Below are 20036 nucleotides of genomic sequence, written 5' to 3'. Positions count from 1 at the left end.
ATAATAATGTAAAGCAAAATGTAATATGTTGGTATGTAAATGCGATCGGAATTTGTAGTACATATCAAAATGTGTAAAAGCACGAGACTTATGCGAAAAGGGCTGCTTTAAAGACATTCTACCTGCATCGCAATGCCTGAAACCGCGATGAAATATGGGTGCAAAATTGTTAAAAACTATTCTTTATATATCGCTGTGAGATTATCGCAAAGAAATATTTATGTAAAAAGTTGTTAACAAACATTTTTTGCACATCGCCAGATAAACTATGAGCGCGCCGGAACTGTGATGTGAAGCGCAATAACGTTTGTAGTGCATTGCCTAATGACATTTACCGCGATGCAACTGTGCAAAATAAGGACCTTTTGAGCCACTGGACCTACGGTCGCGACGCACAAAAGCACTGAAGACAACTCGACGGGTGGAGGAATTTTGGATGCGAATTCAGGGAATGTAATGTTCTCGGACTACGACGGCCACTCTGACCTGGACAAATCGAGGATCGATTTTGCCGTCCGAAGGCTTGCACCCATGCCTTCGCGAAACATGTTGTGGAATGGAAATCCACTGATCTTCAGTCACGCGACGCATGACCTAGGAAGAACAGTGTTATCAGTGAAAATAAACAGTGCAACGAGTAAACATGTCCACATATCGGTTGTCAAATAGGTGAACAATGACGTCGATATGCAATAACATTTATGTTATGCAAACTACCAAAAAGATGCTTACCTCTGCGTTATTGTTGTATGTGTTACGGATATGAACCGCAAACGACGACACGTCGTGCAAAGACAGCTAATCTGAAACACAAAGACATTTTAAATGCAATACTGTCCACGGGAGACAATGACCAATAATGAAATGTATTTTGCTTTAACATGTGTAGTAGTTTTAAGATTATTGTGCCTGTTTTAGATGTGAGTGCAAATTTATTGTAAAAACTTCATACAGTGTCCTGTCAGAGTGATGTCTTGCACACACGCACATACGAACTAGCTGTAAACTGTGACCACCGTGGCCCGAGTTCAACTAACACTCTAACGGCTACTGCTACTCTGAAATACACGTGACTGCGCTTGCGTGGCAGCCGCAATACCAACATTCACGCGCCTCATTCAAATATTGTATACCATGAATTGTATTTGAATATGTTTGAAAATATTCTACTGAATGTGCTTCAGGGTGAATTGCTCACCTGCAGATGCGTCCTTCCCCCTCGCAATTCAAGGAGCAATATAAAGCCACATTTGCAGGATGGACGTTGATATATTGCAAATAGTAGATACAAGCTGAAAATATAAATAAAAAATTACTTAAGATATTAATTAGTATTAGCGGTTGTATAGATTGTGGCGTGCAATCGCTGAAACATTGGAATAATTACGCAGTTCGGTTGTCTTGCCGAGGAGACGGCACCTTTTTTGTTCTTGTAGCGGTCCAGATAGGACGCGTAAGTACCAACGATGCAGATAATTATTTGGTACACCGCCACTATTCTATTTTATTGAGACGCAGTCTCACTAGGCGTACTCATAGTTACACACAGCAGTAGAATTAATGTAGATGTCTATGTAATTTAATTTAGTCTAATATTTTGTGAATACAGTGATATTGTTTAATCCTGTGTCTCATTTATGTTTCAAGCATTTGTTCCAATTAAACGGCGTTTTGGTATGGCTAAAGGTTCTGTGTTACAAATTTTATGAATGGCCCAGTACGAGCCAATTCTTTGGTATTATTCACTCTACGAAGTCCAATAGATAAATATTTTCAGAAGAGTCACTCACGGTCAATGTTACAATGAACAGACCTTACGCAAAAAGCCATTGTCAAGCGCCCAGAGTTTGTATTACGCACCATTATAAATTTATATCTGATCGCATACTACTATAATTACCTATTATCATTTATCTGTTCTCTGATATTCTCAAACCAGAAGAGGAAAAGCCGATAAATCAAAGTAGGAAGATCAAACCAGTAATGTCCAGATACAGTATTACTAGTATCTAGTTTGAGACAGTCAAGTCGTTTAAATATCTGGCCCTAAAGTTGCAGAGCGATATGAGGTGAAACAAGCATGTGAAAATGAAGGTAAATGAGCGACTTAGGTTTATTGGGAGAATTTTAGGAAAGACTGGTTCACCTATAAAGGAGTCCGCATATAGGACGCTGGTGCGACCTATTATTGAGTACTGCTTTGAATACCAGGTCAGATTGAAGGTAGACATCGAAGCTATTCAGAGGAGGGCTGTTAGATTCGAAAAAAGCGTAAGAGTTACGGAAATGCCTCGGGAATTCAAATGTGAATCTCTGGAGGGAAGCGAAACACTATTAAGAATATTCAGAGAACGGGCATTTGAAGCTGACTGCCGAACGATTCTACTCCCGCCAACACACAGCGCGCGTAATTACCACGAAGATACGAGAAACTAGGGCTCATACGGAGGTGTACAGAAAATCGTTTTTCCCTAGCTCTATTTGCGAGTAGAACAGGACGGGAAATTACAAGTAGTGGAACAACACCTTACGATGGTTGCGGAGTGTCTATGTAGGTGAAGATACAGATGTAGATGCACATAAGTGAGTATAAATAATGAAAATAAACAACTGCATGAGCGCAGCTGCATAATTATCAGAAAACGTATGAGGGAACGGTGGAGGAACGGAAAACGCCTCAGCTATCAAGATCAATCAGCCCTCTCAACAACTACGTGGGATTTGCTATGCTCAATTCATTGGTGATGGTGACACCGGTCCATTCAAATCAATAACAGACAGCAGGTCCCCTTTTTTTTTCGTCAGTGTTCTGACTGGTTAGACTTTCGGCACGCCTGCCACGCATTCCTTTCCTGTGCTAACGTGTTCGTCTCAGAGTAGCACTTGCAACCTACGTCCTCAATTATTTATTTGCTGAATGTATTCCAATCTCTGTCTTCCTCTGCAGTTTTTGCTCTCTACATCTCCCTCTAGTACCATGGAAGTCATTCTCTCCTGTCTTAACAGATGTCCTATCATCCTGTTGTAACCTCCCCCTCATTTATCGACATTAATGACAGTGAAAAATTAAACCGCGTGTACCTAACGGAAATTTGGGAAAAGCAATCGTCACCGAAGTTAATCTGTCGGTAAAGAGGGAGGAAAGGGTTACATCTAAATGAAAGGAAAAATGCAAATGAAATTGGTGGAAATTAATTTTGAGAAAAGGGTAAAATTAATAAAGAAAGTAAATGTGCGGTCGTTACGTTAACAATTAATTGGCGTTAATTAGATATTTGATATTTGGGGAAAATTACGGTCGCCAGTCCTATGGACACCTACTATAATAACTGAAAATGAAAGATTAATGCACATATAATTAGTACTGAAAGCGTGGCAACTGAAGGTTGACACGTGTTGTGTGAAAACTGAATGTTTGTCAGAAGTAATAAATTTCGCTACACTCTGACTTAATTTAGCAAAAGAATTAATAAAATCGGAAAACTGAAAGTTAATTTAGTGACTGAAATTAATAGTGAATTTTGTTTCTGAAGCACTACGAAATTCAATAATAAGGTTAGTCCTGGGCTACCTCAACAATCATTTCAAAAGCTATTTGAATCTACGCAATTTAGAAATAAGAGATTTAACTTTGAACTTGAATTAAATGATTCTGATCAATTAACAATAGTAAAATTTAGTACGTACCAAGCTGAGCTGCAGTCACAGGTAAGCTAAAATATGGTAACAAAACTCGCACTCTTAGTATCTGCTCGTGTAATCTAAATATTGTAGCCAGCTATGAATACCTTAACTGAACTTTGAAATTAAAGCAGTGAAATGGAATGATATTACTTTAATGCTGGCGTCTGAATTTCAACGCCACTCGGGTTCATTTCGGAAAAGGAAGGGACCCTGCTTGGTAATGCAATTGGGACAATGAGCAACAAACGTTCATGCTACGTTGCTGTAATTTTGTGATGCAACTATTTTAAAAGCTGAGGTCTGCCATACAGTTCTAAAACTTTACGTGCTTCCAGTTTTCCTTGTTGGTTGATTGAAGGTTTAAAGTCGTCGGTCGAGGAGGTGGCGACAGTCACTCATTGTCGGCCGTCGCTGTTGCAGAAACTGGATGTTGGCGCGCCTTCTTCTCGACACTGTCACCAGGCAAAACGGGCTCTTGATGTGCGCCAGCTAATGCTTCCCGTCCGCGACGCCGTGTCAGAAACTATCATAGCAAGTCGAGTGCAATTACATGCTGCCAAACCCCGAAAGCGCGGCAACTCGCGGGAGCGTCACACAACACACTGCTCAATCGCACTACTCCAGCCAGACCCTCTCTGCCCGCGCTCCATGCGCAGAGTTAACACTACCAAAGATCCTAAACACTTTGGTTCTCCACACGACGTATCGGTGTAATCGTTCCATAGCATAGTTTTCCCTAGGCAAGACCCAGCGTAAAAATACAAAAAATATTTACAAAAGAAACCAATTATACATCGATATATATATATATATATATATATATATATATATATATATATATATATATATATATATATTAAAACAATTACAATAAAGAGACAGAAATGTCATATCTTCAGGTGACAAAATAAGGAAAAAATTATAGTACAATAGATGGAAATAGGAGGATATGCATTTCCATCGTTACACGTGCCCCACATTGTCTGAGGATGTTCGTGTAACCTAAACAGACTCAGAAAATGTCCCAAAAAAGAAACAGCGGAAATGCATATGCTCAAAACATCAACAAAATTTAGCACAGATTGAACAGTAGGGGCGAAAGGCTACATCTTTGCCTTACACCCTTTTTAATACGAGCCCTTCGCTCTTGGTCGTCGTATTGTATATGACCCGTTTCTTCCTATAGCTTACCCCTACTTTTCTCAGAATTTGGAACATCTGGCTCCATTTTATATTGTTGAACGATTTTTCGAGATCGACAAATCCTATGAACGTTTCTTGAATTTTTTTCTTTAGTCTTGCTTCCATAATTAACTGCAACGTCAGAATCGCCTCTCTCGTGCCTTTACCTTTCCTTAAGCCAAACTGATCGTTAATTAGCGCATCCTCAATTTTCTTTTCCATTCTTCTGTATATTATTCTTGTAAGCAACTCGTATGCGTGAGCTGTTAAGCTGATTGTGTGGTATTCTCACACTTGTCAGCTCTTGCCGTCTTCGGAACTGTGTGGATGATACTTTTTCGAAAATCAGATGATACTCGTATGTCGTCAGACTCGTACGTTCTACACATCAACGTGAATAGTCGTATTGTTGCTACTTCCCCCAATGATTTTAGATATTCCGATGGAATGTTATCCATCCCTTCTGCCTTATTTGACCTTAAGTCCTCCAAAGCTCTTTTCAATTCTGATTCTAATACTGGATCCCCTATCTCTTCTGAATCGAATCCTATTTCTTCTTGTATCACATCAGACAAATCTTTCCCATCATAGGGGCTTTCAATGTATTCTTTCCATCTATCCATTCTCTCCTCTGCATTTAACAGTGGAATTCCCGTTGCACTCTTAATGTTATAACACTTGATTTTAATGTCATCGGAGGTTGTTTTGACTTTCCTGTATGCTGAGCCTGTCTTTCCGACAATCATTTCTTTTTCGATTTCTTCACATTTTTCCTGCATCCATTTCGTCTTAGCTTCCCCGCACTATCTATTTATTTCATTCCTCAGCGACTTGTATTTTTGTATTCCTGAGTTTCCCTGAACATCTTTGTATTTCCTCCTTTCGTCGATAAATTGAAGTATTTCTTCTGTTACCCATGGTTTCTTCGCAGTTACCGTCTTTGTAACTATGTTTTCCTTCCCTATTTCTGGGATGGCCCTTTTTAGAGATGGACATTCCTCTTCAACTGTACTGCCTACTGAGCTATTTCTTATTGCTGTACTGACAGCATTAGAGAACTTCAACCGTATCTCGTCATTTGTTAATACTTCCGTATCCCACTTCTTTGCGTATTGATTCTTCCAGACTACTGTCTTAAACTTCAGCCTACCCTTCATCAGCACTATATTGTGATCTATGTCTGCTCCTGGGTACGCCTTACAATCCAGTATCTGATTTGGGAATCTCTGTCTGACCATGATGTGATCTAACTGAAATCTTCCCGTATCACCAGGCCTTTTCCAAGTATACCTCATCCCCTTGTGAATCTTGTACAGAGTATTCGCTTTACTAGCTGAAACTTGTTACTGAACTCAATTAGTTTTCCTCATCTCTCATTCCTTGTCCCAAGCCCATATTCTCCTGTAACATTTTCTTCTACTCTTTCCCCTACATTTGCATTCCAGTCTCATGTGACTATTAGATTTTCGTCTCTCTTAACGTAAAGTATTACCTTTTCAATATCCTCCTATGCTTTCTCTATCTCTTCATCTCCAGCTTGCGATGTGAGCATGTATATCTTGTATATCTGAACTATCGGTGACGGTGTAGGTTTGCTGTCGATTCTGATAAGAATAACCCTATCACTGATCTGTTCACAGCAACACACTCTCTGCCCTCCCTTCTTGTTCATAACGAATCCTACTCCCGTTATACCATTTTCTGCTGCTGCTGATATTACCTTATACTCATCTGAACAGAAATCCTTTTCTTCTTTTCACTTTACTTCACTGACCCCTACTACATCTAGGTTGAGCCTTTGCATTTCCCTTTTCAGATTTTCTAGTTTCCCTACCACGTTCAAGCTTCTGACATTCCACGCCCCGACTCGTAGAACGCTATCCTTCCGTTGCTTATTCAATCTTTTTTCTCATGGTAACCTCCCCCTTGGCAGTACCCTCCCGGAGATCGGAATCGGGGTCTATTCCGGAATATTTTGCCAATGGAGAAATCATCATGACACTTCTTCAACTACAGGCCACATGTTCTGTGGATACACATTACGTGCCTTTAATGCAGTGGTTTCCATTGCCTTCTGCAGCCTCATTCCTTGATCATTGCTGATTCTTCCACCTTTAGGGGCATTTTCCCACCCCTAGGACAAGAGAGTGCCCTGAACCTCTGTCCGCTCTTTGACAAGGCTGTTGGCAGAATGAGGGTGACTTCCTATGCCGGAAGTCTTCGGCCGCCAATGCTCATTATTAATCAAAATTTAAGCAGCGGTGGGATTCAAACCGGAACCGAAGACGTTGTGATTATGAATCCAAGACACTATTCCTGTGATAACCTAATAGCGCAAAGGTTACAATGTGACTGTCATGTGGAGAGATGAATGGGTACCCGACTGTCAGGCAGAACTTTTATAGCAAAACGCTTGAACATGTCAAGACTACCATTCAGCTAAGTGAATACTACGGTCAAGCCATTAGATAGAATACAGACAACCCGGAACGAATGAAAAAAACAATGTGAGCAAAGTTTTTCAAAAATGGTTCAAATGGCTCTGACCACTATGGGACTTATAACTACTTAAACCTATCTAACCTAAGGACATCACACATATCCATGCCCGAGGCAGGATTCGAACCTGCGACCGTAGCGGTCACGCGGTTCCAGACTGTACCGCCTAGAACCGCTCGGCCACTCCAGCCGGCGGCAGAGTTTTTCCACGAGACGTCAAATGATGAAAGCCACTACGGAAGTTGTGTTCAATTGACTGCTGTTTCCACGGAAACATCATTCCTGAAGCTGTTGTAATAGTAATAAGGCCAGTTAATATATACTGTATATGTAGCACATCGAGATATGAAGAAATGCCTCACAGATAAACCTAACATGTGAATCATTCTTTCAACAATTGTATATGGAGCAGGGTGCTCGAAATCGTACTTCTGGACTTAAAGGAACTGAAGATTGGAGTCGATGATGCTATGATCATCTTCAGTCATGAAAATGCAGGCAGAATAAAGGTTCTGATGCAAGTGGGAGTTTAATATGGCCATAATACAGATGCAGTCCCACAAGAACTTGATAGACAACTACTCTCAAAGTCAGAAATTATGATCAAAAATACACAGAAGCAGCAAGTTCCGTCCGACAGAGAGAGAGAGAGAGGGAGAGAGGGAGAAAGAGACTGCAAGTGGCTGAACCTCAGGAAGATTTAGATTTCAGAGCTGGAGAGCTTTAAGCTGTTTCTTCGTTCAATATTGAATTTTCCTTTAGTTTATCTTTTCTGTGCCACTTCTGAAAAACTGCTTTTTTTGCAAATATTTTCCATTATGTCAGAAATTTTTACCTCATATTGACAGTGGCATTATGATTATCTGAATCTACTATGGTTGAGATACCAGTCATAGTTCGATCATAAATATATATATATATATATATTTTAATTACAAAAGTTTTTGAAGTTTAAAAATTCATATTTTGATTCCTAACAAAAGCAGGTACTTGACAGTAGATCCGTGAATGTATAAGACATCACTGTAATTCCTTTGTTTTATGACCTTGGATAATTCATGAAAACGCGAGATAAAAATTTGTTAAATTTAACGTTATGAGGACAGGACATTGATAATCCCCTTAACCAAATTTCGAGTAAATTCCATAGTACCTTCGTCCATTGTAAAACTTGTTTTGCAAGACCGCTGGCCGTTGACTCCCTTATGCTATTTCTGTTTTAAATATTATTAAAATGTTCTGAGAAGTGAACTTTTGTTCTCTTCAGATTGGTCAGCGTTGCTATAAGCTGGTCTTCAGAGGGGACGGATCTTGTTTCTTAATGAAAGTAGGTAAAGGGTTAATGCTTTCTGACAGGTTGTTAGAGGAAAATTTATCCAGTCAGTGTCTCATTGACCTAGCGAGTAAATATTTTTATCGAGTTCAAGGACACGGTAAAATTTTGGTGCACTATATGGAAGTTGTCTGCATTACGATGATTGCTTTGTGCCGAGATGTGTTTGAATGAATCTATTAATAACATAGTGAAAGGCTTGTGTCCGGACTATATGTCGCAGATTTTATTTTCTAGTAAGCCCCAAACTTTCTCTGAGTTAGACAGATTGGTGTCCAGCATAGAAAATATTCACTTCACTGATGATAAGCGTGTTCTGGCACCTTGCGTTTCTAGAACATGAGAGAAAAGATGGAAGGCTTGATCAACCAGATGGTGATAATTCGAGGGAATGTTTTCAGTGCAACCGAGAAGGCCACTTATAGGGGACTGCCTAGTAACATGAGAAAAGTTTGGGCAGAATCGACACCATGCAAGCGCAGGCTACCGTATGGTTCAAATGGTTCAAATGGCTCTGAGCACTATGGGACTTAACATCTATGGTCATCAGTCCCCTAGAACTTAGAACTACTTAAACCTAACTAACCTAAGGACATCACACAACACCCAGCCATCACGAGGCAGAGAAAATCCCTGACCCCACCGGGAATCGAACCTGGGAACCCGGGCGTGGGAAGCGAGAACGCTACCGCACGACCACGAGATGCGGGCAGGCTACCGTATGGGTCTGCATGGTTGATAAAACACTGTGGTAAGATCAGGGCTCTCACATGGGCTGACTTACCATTCGTGAGCACTACGGCGAATCATGAACCAGTTTGTATGCTGTTAGAGTCTGGCAGTAATGTGTCACTGGCGAATTGGCAACGGTACAGGAAAGTTTGTCATACTGGTAAGTCACCTACAATAGAGAAATGGAGTATGGTGTGTCACACTATTAAACGGAGGCCATTACCAGTGCTGGACAAGGTGCTGATGCAGCTTGGCACTCAGGGGCTCTCTTGGCCTATTGAAATCACCGTTATTGACGGATTGAGCACTGACGTGCTTCTACTATGCGATTTTCTTGAGTAACTGGGTGCATATTAAATTACGTTAAAAAGTTGGTATGTTCACATTTATGCTAGAATAGAAGTACTTTTGTGTAAAAACCGGCACAAGTGTGGGATGTTTTCTGCAGAAGCAGAGTAACCACCAATTAAAATATCCCATTTGACAAAAGAACAAGAATGTGCCTTGGGCAGAAGTGCTCATTGATAGCTTAGGGGTCACCAACAAAATTCAGTATAAGATCTTGCTGATGGATCAGTTGCCAATTTGGCAGTTGCCTTGCCAGTTATCTCCACCAAAGATTGAAGAATTAATGAAAATTACTGATCAGCTTGTGGCTGATGGTGTCATTCGACCATCGGTCTTGTCCTACAGTCACTAAACTTTTTCGTTCCCAAGCACAGCGGCCAGTTACAGAGCACTGAATCAAAAGGTGTTTCAGGAATCTACACCATTGCCCAACCTTCATAATTGTTTCAATTGGTTTTCTAGTGCACAATATTTTACCATTCTTGACCTCAATCCAGCGTACCACCAGATGCCTCTCATGGACGGATCTAAGGCTCTTACGTCTGTTGGCATGGACTGGAACTTCTTTGAATACAACGGTTTGGTTAGCAGAACAGCCATATTATCGCGCCTGCTAGATTATATCCTAGGCAACATAAAATTTAAGTGCGTCACAGATACCTGGATGACGTGATCATTTACAGAAAAATCTTTAGTGACCACTTGGTTACGACACGCTAAGTCATTCACTGTTTCCGAGAAGCTCGACTGATCATAAAACCTGCTAAAGTCATCCTGGACTCAACAGATATCTCGTTTCTTAGTTATCTTGTGTCTGGTGAAGGTAACAGGGTCGACCACGCTCGAAATAAGACTATTCGTCTGTTCCCAGTACTAAGGTTAAAAAGGATATGACTAGATTTATAGGGATGGTGAATAGATTCCACATATTCATTACCAACTTTGAGCAGCTTGCTGCCTCCCTTAACCAACTGTGGGGAAGTGGCGAGAATTTTCAGTGGGATAATACTCAACAGACATACTTCAATGTACTTGAAGGCGGCATTGGCTGGTGCTCCCATACTAGCTGTACCGGATTTCGATGGAGACTTTGTCTTGTGTTGTGGCCGTCTTGCTCCGAGAGAAGGAGGGAGAGAGGTAGTCTACTAGTTATGCCTCCAAATTGAGAGAGGACAAGTTACTCTCTCACCTATTTTCCATAAAGATTTTGTTACAATGTTACGCAACTTGAACGAGACTCTAGAAAGTTAATGGCCTGAGCAGGCATTGATGGAGCCTGGTAGGCCGCTAAAAGCATGAGGTATTTTTATGGTTCTTAGTTCGTAGAAAAGGCAAGTTGAAAGCAAGTGGCGGCAAGCCCATCCCTCAGTAAATCTTGCCGGACATGCCCACGGCCGTACACGGTAGGCCGAGCACTCTTAGTCGAGGCAGGTCTCCAGCAGGGCAATGCCGAGCTATACCTGCATTGGCGCCAGCTGAAGGTTGGGCTGGGGGCGATGGACTGAAAGGATGTGTCTACACAGAGGAGTCATAGACCGCGCATTGTGTGCTGTGCCACGCCTAATAAAAATGCCGATACTGCAAATACGCCTGTGACCCACTTCCATCGGCCGCCTCGGTCGTAGAAGAAACTCTGGCATCTGAGAAACGTTAGGAGATAGAATCTTTAAGACACCTCATAACTAGGACTAACATGCTCCAAGGCACAGGCGATTTAGGTAAAGACCTTTAAGATTGTATCTGTTTCCTTGTTGCTGCAGTAAGTGACTCAACTTCGGAGAAAAACTCGGCGGAAACTTAAAAAGCCCAGTAATTGGCGATTTTTTTTCCAGAGACACTGGTTTCTTAATTCTTGCGCTGGTTTGACATGAGTTCGTGCTGTCATGTAGGAGAGGAGATTTAGCACCTCTAAAGCCTGTGATTTGCTCAAGACGGGGTGAAGGCTGTATCGTTCCCGCATTTTACGGAGAAAGGGAATTTTTTATCTGGAGAGGTGCGAGGCACTCGGGCTCTGGACTTCAGTCTGGAAGCAACTTCTCGGCGAAGCTCTCGGATGTGTGGTTGGTATTTGGGACCTTTCCTAAGACTGACTTCACCTGCGAGTAATTAGACTGGGGACCCTGTGGTGATGTTCTTACTGTACCCACAATGTGACTTCAAACGTCTCGGACTACTGATTTAGAGAGGGCACACATATTCGTTTTTTGTTTTATCAGTCTTAACGTTTGTCATCCTTGTGCACTCTGTCGTATCAGTGAGCCAAATTGGTCCTTGGTATGACCAGCAAACAGGTGTGTCACACAGTGAAATCTACCGCGATTTCAGGGCTCTGGCAGACACTAAATTGCGATCCGTCTGCCTGATCGCTAGATCATGAGATTTTGCATTTCTTTCGTGGCCGCGATCGATTCACAGGTGCCGCCTTACGCCTCGCCTCTGCCGCACACTACTCGCCAGGTGCAAGTTACATCGCTGCACGAAGCAAACCAGATAAAGTACCGCTGCTCGCGCCTTGTCTGGCTGTCCAAATCCCAATCTCCTCCTGCTCTCAACTGCACCTATCGAGACTTCTGTAGGTCATGGATCAAAGTCTGCTGAGCGTCAGAACAATTCAGATTGCGTTATACAGATTTCTTAGGGCCAGAGTACTTGACACAATTTTGCCACCCAGGATCATTTTCCATTGTGGTCATAAACCACCCGTTAGTTGTTTACGATATTCTACTAGAATTTGTTGAACTTTAATTATGTCTGTCTTTGTTTTTATTTATGGGAAAACAAAATGTTGTCAGTAAACTAAATTTTGCTTATATTTTCAATCAAAGCATCATTTTCATACAGTCACCCCAAGTATTAACTTTCATTGTAGTGTCCCATCTCAGGATAACTTTCATTGTGTACTATCCTGCCAGGATAACTTTCATTGTGTACGACCTACCAGGTCCTCAATCAATCATTTTTATACAGTCCCACAACCGGGTTAACTTTCATTGTGGCGTCCCTTGCCAGGATCTCGGATTGATGGCACCTTCTGTGACCGTCAGATCGTGTTGCCTAGCGTTGTCATTCAACATGACATCCCTTGCGCAGAATTTTGAACTAATGCTACCTTTTGTGACCGTCAGATCGTAGAGAGTGTTGCATAGTGAAGTTTCTGTTCCCCATGTTTAATGTGGTGCACTAGGTAGAACAGATTCCCGTTTCTGACGCCTAGACGTAGTACTAATATTTAATTATTGTATGTGTGTATTTTCATACTTCGGTTATGACTTCTGTGTCACTTGATTGTTTGTTCTGATGGCGATCTGCGTTGTGCTGATTTGTTAGGATATATTGAGATTTTCGTTTGTGAGCACAGATAAGAGTGCTGTTATTTGAACTCGTTGTCGGGAACTAAGAATCAGTAGCTCACGGGAGCGTAATTTAGAGTAGAATCTGCGTGGCATTGGAATTTGTAGGTTTTAATTTAGTTTGGGTCAGAATTAGAGTGCATGCTTACAAGAAATAAGATACGTTTGCTACAGAGTAGCGGAAGTAACTGTGTTTTGTTAACCATGGATCCACGTCAGATTATTAGCGGTGACCAGGCAGATATTACACGGGATTCTCAGTAAAAGCAGTTGCAGACGGGGCAGAAATGTCGAACGTAGAACCTGCATAGTATGACGACATATCTCAGTCAGGTGACGAAAGTGGAGACCGCAGCAGAACGAAATGTGGGCGCTGCCTGGTACGAGACGCGCCATCAGTAAAACTAGCAGACCAGAATCACGAACTAAACGTCACAGAATGATGAAATCTTGTTCATCTAGTGCGGAAGGCGTTAGTGGTGGATCTCAGTTTGAGGTTCTCGTGCAATTCATGTTAGAGGCAGAAAGAAAGAGACAAGAGGCAGAGAAAAAGAGACAGGAAGAAGACAAGGAAAGACACAAATTAGTTCAAGGCGAAGTACTGATGCTAAGGTGTGTTAGAATCGACCCTCTGTCCATAATTATGTCGTATAAATGGAGATGATGTTTTAACTACTGACGACGCCTTTAGCACAATTGTTTTATGAATCTCCATTGCAGGATGTGGATTTAGGTATTTTACTTCTGTTGAAAGTATATTTAGATATACCGAAACCGTGGTCAAGAATTTTAATGAATCTTTATCCTGTAACTGCTTTGGCTGTCATCATTTACCGTGAACACAAATTAGTCATAAGAAGGGTCACAGACAGTACAGATGGAGTCAAGAAAGAGATTGTAGGAATCCTAGAAGACATAGAGAATGTCAAGAAAACGACAGTAGAAACGCGTGAGGTCGTCGACCCGGCGAAGTACAATGCTAAAACAGCGCGATTGTTAGTGCAAGTAGCACGAAAGGACGCATCAGTGGCCAAAGATCAAGTTAAACTGGCAAGCACTGAGGTGTGCAAAACAAAAAAGGCACTTGAAACTCTCCAAAAGCAAGGCAAAAAAATAGTTCAAGAAACGCAGGAAAAAATGAGTCAAACGACGAAGCGAATTGAACAGATAGAAATCAACAGGCCGAAATCTCTGAAATTAAAGATCAGCAGACCCGAGTCGCCGTGCAACAAAACGAGTTGGCTAAGGACGTTCGGCAGGCACATGAGCGGGTCGCGCAATTGCAAACACAATATCGTCCGGTAGAGTGCCATCGAGAGCATCACAGAAGTGAACCGCGGGACTGCTGCGGTCGCAGGTTCGAATCCTGCCTCGGGCATGGGTGTGTGTGATGTCCTTAGGTTAGTTAGGTTTAAGTAGTTCTAAGTTCTAGGGGACTTATGACCTAAGATGTTGAGTCCCATAGTGCTCAGAGCCATTTGAACCATTTTTGAACAGAAGTGAAGGAAATGTTTTGCGACTCCCCGAACCGCTATATGAGGCCACACCCTCCGACATGGGCGAATGCAGCAGGAATATGCTCCTTCCACGGCGGAACTCGTAATAGCAAATGCTACGTCGGCAACACGGAGCACGTGAGAGACCGAGCCGGAAAACAATTGTACACGTCTACAGAGGTCAGGTGAATCTGACAACACGAGTGGACACAATAACAGTGCACGAGGATCGTGTGACGTGGAGTCACGCGCTGCAGACTAGAGGGAAAACCCGTACGGCGGATACGCCGAACCTTTCGACCAGAAGCTTTTCTTGACCGTCCAGAATTTTCAAGTCTACAAGGAGGCAAACAATGCATTACATCCAAAGACCTGGATGGCACAGTACGATCACGTGCTACCATAATCTTGGCCACTAAAGTTCAAGCTCCAGTTTGTCTGTGGTTTCTTAGAAGGGTCGATTGCAGAACATATACGTGGAGTTGCGGAGAGTTGTCGCTCCTACCAAGAATTTAAGGACGCATTCCTGAGCACATATTGGTCGCAAGACACACAGGAGAGGATAAAACAGGAGATCATGTTATGAAAGGACTCAGAAGCGTCTCGATCCCGCAGTCCTGTCAAATTCTTCGAATCCTTGGTCAAGAAGACCCGATTCTTGAATCAACCGTACAGTCCCAAGGAAATTATCAGACACTTCCACATTGAATTACCTTTAAATTACCAGCAACTGCTCATCAGTAGATGCAGCGATTCAATCGAAGCTTTCAAGAGCGCGCTGTGCGAACTCGAGTATGTGAATGATATTCACAACTTGCGGGAAAGAAAGCAATAATGACCGTAACTGGCCACATTCGGCAGAGAGGAATGACGATGGACGATATGGGAGAAACATCGATCGAATCGAAACCAAAATTCAAACTTCAAAGGGAATAACCAGCCACCATGGGAAAATAGAAGAAGACGAGGAAATTATAATCATAACAACAACAACCGACGAAACGGAAACTGGAGAGAGCAACAGAGCTCGAACCAGGATCAACAGGATTCTAGGGACCAGCAGCAAAGCAATAGCAGGACCTACAACCGTCAAGGCCAGTGGAATGGCCAACGTAGTGAATATGTGGAATGAAGGCCGTCTAACCCATCGCAGGGATCACGCAGAGAAAATTCAAACAGGAATTGACACACAGCCGATGCGGACACAGCTCAAAACAATGACACAGAAACTATCGAAACGAGAGACATTAATTTATGTACACTGCTGGCCACCGTAAATGCAACACCCTGAAGGAAGCATCCGAATCAAGTGAAATTTACACCATGGGTTTGCAGCGATGAGATATGCAACTGATTAGAATTTCAGCGCAGACGCACATCACGCGCGCCTGTGGCGCCACCTCATAGCGCCATTTAAGGCTTGGCGATTTCGACGAGTGTACGTTCGGCACGTGTGTTTACCTTGTAGTTGTGTCACAAGACGATCAGTTATGCCTCGTAGACAACAGCGAACATCTTTTGATCAAGTATCCGAGTTCGACAGAGGAAGGATAGTGGCTTACCGAGATTGTGGATTATCATACAGAGAAATCGCTAGTCGTGTTGGACGAAACCAAACAACTGTAATGTGGATATGTGACCGTTGGATGCAGGAGGGTACGACGGACCGACGTGGTCGATCGCATTCACCTCGGTGCACCACTGCACGTGCTGACAGGCAAATTGTGCGCATGGCAGTGACGGATCGCTCAGTGACATCCCGAACCATAGCACAGCACATTGCGTCTATAACGCATCATCCAGTGTCTGCGCGTACCATTCGACGCCGTTTACAGCAGAGTGGTCTGTCCGCAAGACGTCCATTGCGTCGTCTACCATTGACGCAGAACCACAGACGTCTCCGTCGCTAATGGTGTGATGACAGACGGATGTGGACGGCAGAATGGAATGACGTTGTCTTTAATGACGAGGCACGCTTCTGTCTTCAGCACCACGATGGTCGGATTCGAGTGTGGAGACACCGTGGAGAGAGGATGCTGGACAGCTGCATTATGCACCGCCACACTGGTCTTGCACCGGGTATTATGGTATGGGGCGGTATTGGATATTACTCTCGCACGCCTCTAGTACGCATTGCCGGTACTTTAAATAGCCGGCGCTACATATCCGATGTGCTGGAGCCAGTTGTCCTTCCTTACCTTCAGGGCTCGGCCACAGCCATATTTCAACAGGATAATGCGCGACCACACGTGGCACGCATTGTCCAAAGGTTCTTCGTCAATAACCAGATTGAATTGCTTCCCTGGCCGGCTCGCTCTCCGGATCTTTCGCCGGTAGAAAACATGTGGTCCATGGTTGCTCAACGAGTGACCCAGATTACATCCCCAGCTGCCACACCAGATGATCTTTGGCAACGTGTGGAAGCTGCTTGGGCTGCTGTACCCCAGGAACACATCCAACGTCTCTTTGATTCAATGCCGAGACGTGTGGCAGCGGTTATCTCCAACAATGGCGACTACTCTGGATGCTGATTCTGGCAGGAACCACATGTCACAGACGTCTGTAAACGTAATCATTTGATACTTGGTCAACATGTTATCTACAAAATAAATTTTGTTGTGCTACCTCTTGTCTTTCTTGGTGTTGCATTTACGGTGACCAGCAGTGTATGAAGATTCAAGAGAACTGCTAGGGGAAGAAAAGGAGATCATCACACAACCGGATTTACACCTCATCATTCACATCACAGTCACAAGGTTAATCTAACCGGAATTGTGGACAGTGGAAGCCAAGTGACGGCGATATCGGATTCAGCATATAAGAAATGCACTGCGAATCATACTTGGCCGGCACTCACGCTGAAGAAAACCAGTATCACCGGCGCTCTGAGAGGGAAGCATACAGAAGTGCAGAGACAAACCAGGTTGACGTTCAGCTGTCAAGGGCATACCTCAGAAGCTAACTTTCTGGTCGTTCCTTCTTTGGAAATTGAGATAATATTTGGCATGGATTTTCTAAATCGACAACAGTCCATATTGGATGTAGGGTGAGGAGAACTGACTTTACATAAAAACGGCGAGATTAAGATTTCCTTCGCAGACCAAGCAATACGTACTCAAATCCCTGCGGAATGTCTCAATCTAAACTAAGCAGGAAAAAAAGGGGAAGGAAAAAATCAGTCGTGGCACTATGAGTGCAGCAGCAACACTCAAGACATTTAGAAAATTCGGGGAGAGGTGCGCGATGCTATTGATCACATGCTAGGAAATTTATTAAACATCCCGAGGCAGGAAAAAGAAGAGCTTGAGGGAATATTAAAGAAAAACGCGGATGTCTTTCTACCGAAAACCGGAGCTATCCGAAATTTCATGTACGCGTTTCGGGTGCGGGAACACACTAAATTCTTTGTGATTCCTTACCAAAACCAACACGCTTACAGACAGAACGTTTCTCTCGAGATCAAGAGGATGCTTGAGGAAGACATCATTGAACCAACAAGCTCCACGTACAACAACGCACTCACAGTGGTAGAGAAGGCTGACGGCTCGATCCGTTTGGTGCTGGATTCGCGCCAAATCAATACAATCATTGAGCCAAAGACAAATCGTCCGGAAAAGCTGGAGGAACTCCTACAAAATTCCCATGGTGTTACGTTTTTTTCATCTCTTGGCTTGCTGTCCAGTTTCTGGCAAATTAAGCTCCACCCAGATTGCAGGAAATACACGGCGTTCCTTGCATTCTGGAAATGCTATCGATTTAAACGCCTATCATTCGGGCTAAACGTGTCATCATGTGCCTTCCTCAGAGGACTCGATAGCATCTTAAACGATTCCATTAAGCGAAGGATTACCACATACGTGGACGACCTCTTGATAGCAGTACCGACGTGGAGAGGACACAATGCGGTCCTCAGAGAAATCCTACAGACCTTCAAAGAGTGCGGCGTAACCGCCAATATCACGAAGTCATGCATAGGAAACTCACGAGTAAAATTCCTCGGACATATCATTACCGCGGAAGGAATCACACCAGACACGGAAAAATAGAGGAAATTACGAAATTTGCCACGCCAACAACTAAGGAACAACTACGTGGCTTCCTTGGCATCGCAAATTTCTATCAACGATTCGTCGATGTGAAGATATTAGCGTCTCCGCGGCTATGCCAGCTCACAGGAAAAAGTACGCCGTGGGAATGGGACGACGTGGCGGAAGATGAATTCCTAAAGCCTCAAAATCGCGCTATTAATGCACCAATTCTTTCGCACCCCAACCTGGAGGAGGACTTTTGCATGACGTCAGACAGCTCCTACTCTGGGATTGCTGTAGTGATTTTCCAACGATATCTGCAAGGGGAAAACATGGTGCACAAAACCATTGCTTTTGAAGCTGAGACCTCAGCAAGTGTGAAAGAAATTATTCTGTAAATGAATTAGAAGCTTTGGCGGTTGTTTTCGGCTTCGAAAAATTCCGTTTTTTCTTTTATGGGAGAAAAACAAGAGTGTGCGCCGACCATAAAGCCTTGGAATTCCTACTCACAGCGAAACTCCGAAACAAACGTCTAACGAGATGGGCACTCTTGCTCCAGGAGTACGACTTTTCGATCACACACATACCAGGGAAGGAGAACATCATTGCGGATGCGCTGTCACGTTCCCCTGTGGGGCTAGAAACAAGCGAGGCTAACCCACTGGAGGACGAACACTACAGCTTGTTCTATATGAAGAAGGTTGAATTTGAGAATTATGTAACCTCGAGCCTCAAAGACATTAGCAAAGAGCAAGACAAGGACCCAGGTCTATTTGCTCTAAAGCAGAGAGTGAAAGACAAGAGGAAATCAAAACTGAGGCACTTTTACTTAGTACGAAAAGGCATTCTGTTCTTTCGAAGTGAGGGAGAAGGAGCGCCCTGACGCGTTTGCATTCCAGATGAACTGGTAAACAAGATCAGCTGTCACACGAACCTGAGTTACGCACATTTTGGACCCAGGAAGTGCTACTTAAAATTACGGACACTGTGCTATTTCAAGATTATGGAGAGAAGAATCAGGAGGGTTTGGGCTGTCTGCAAAGCGTGTCATACGTCAAAGCACGCCGCTGTGGCAACGCAAGCACCTCTATATCCCATCATCCAATCATAGTTGAAGCATCTTGCAGCTACAGATTTAACGGACCCACTCGTGCGAACAAATAGAGGGTGCTGCTACATTCTAGCGGTATTAGAGCTGACATCCAAGTATGTCAGTTTAACCCCGCTTGAGAAAGCAACTGCGCACTCAGTATGTAGAGCCTTCTGCAAGGATTTCCTCACGCAAGTCGGCCATGTCGATAGGATCATCTCCGACAATGGACGTCAGTTCAGGTCAGAGAAGTGGAAAGAGATGTTGCGGAAACACAAAATCACACCCATCCTG

The sequence above is a fragment of the Schistocerca nitens genome, chromosome 1 (genome assembly GCF_023898315.1).
Source record: "Schistocerca nitens isolate TAMUIC-IGC-003100 chromosome 1, iqSchNite1.1, whole genome shotgun sequence".
Lineage (NCBI taxonomy): Eukaryota > Metazoa > Arthropoda > Insecta > Orthoptera > Acrididae > Schistocerca > Schistocerca nitens.
Note: the sequence above shows the minus strand (reverse complement) of the source record.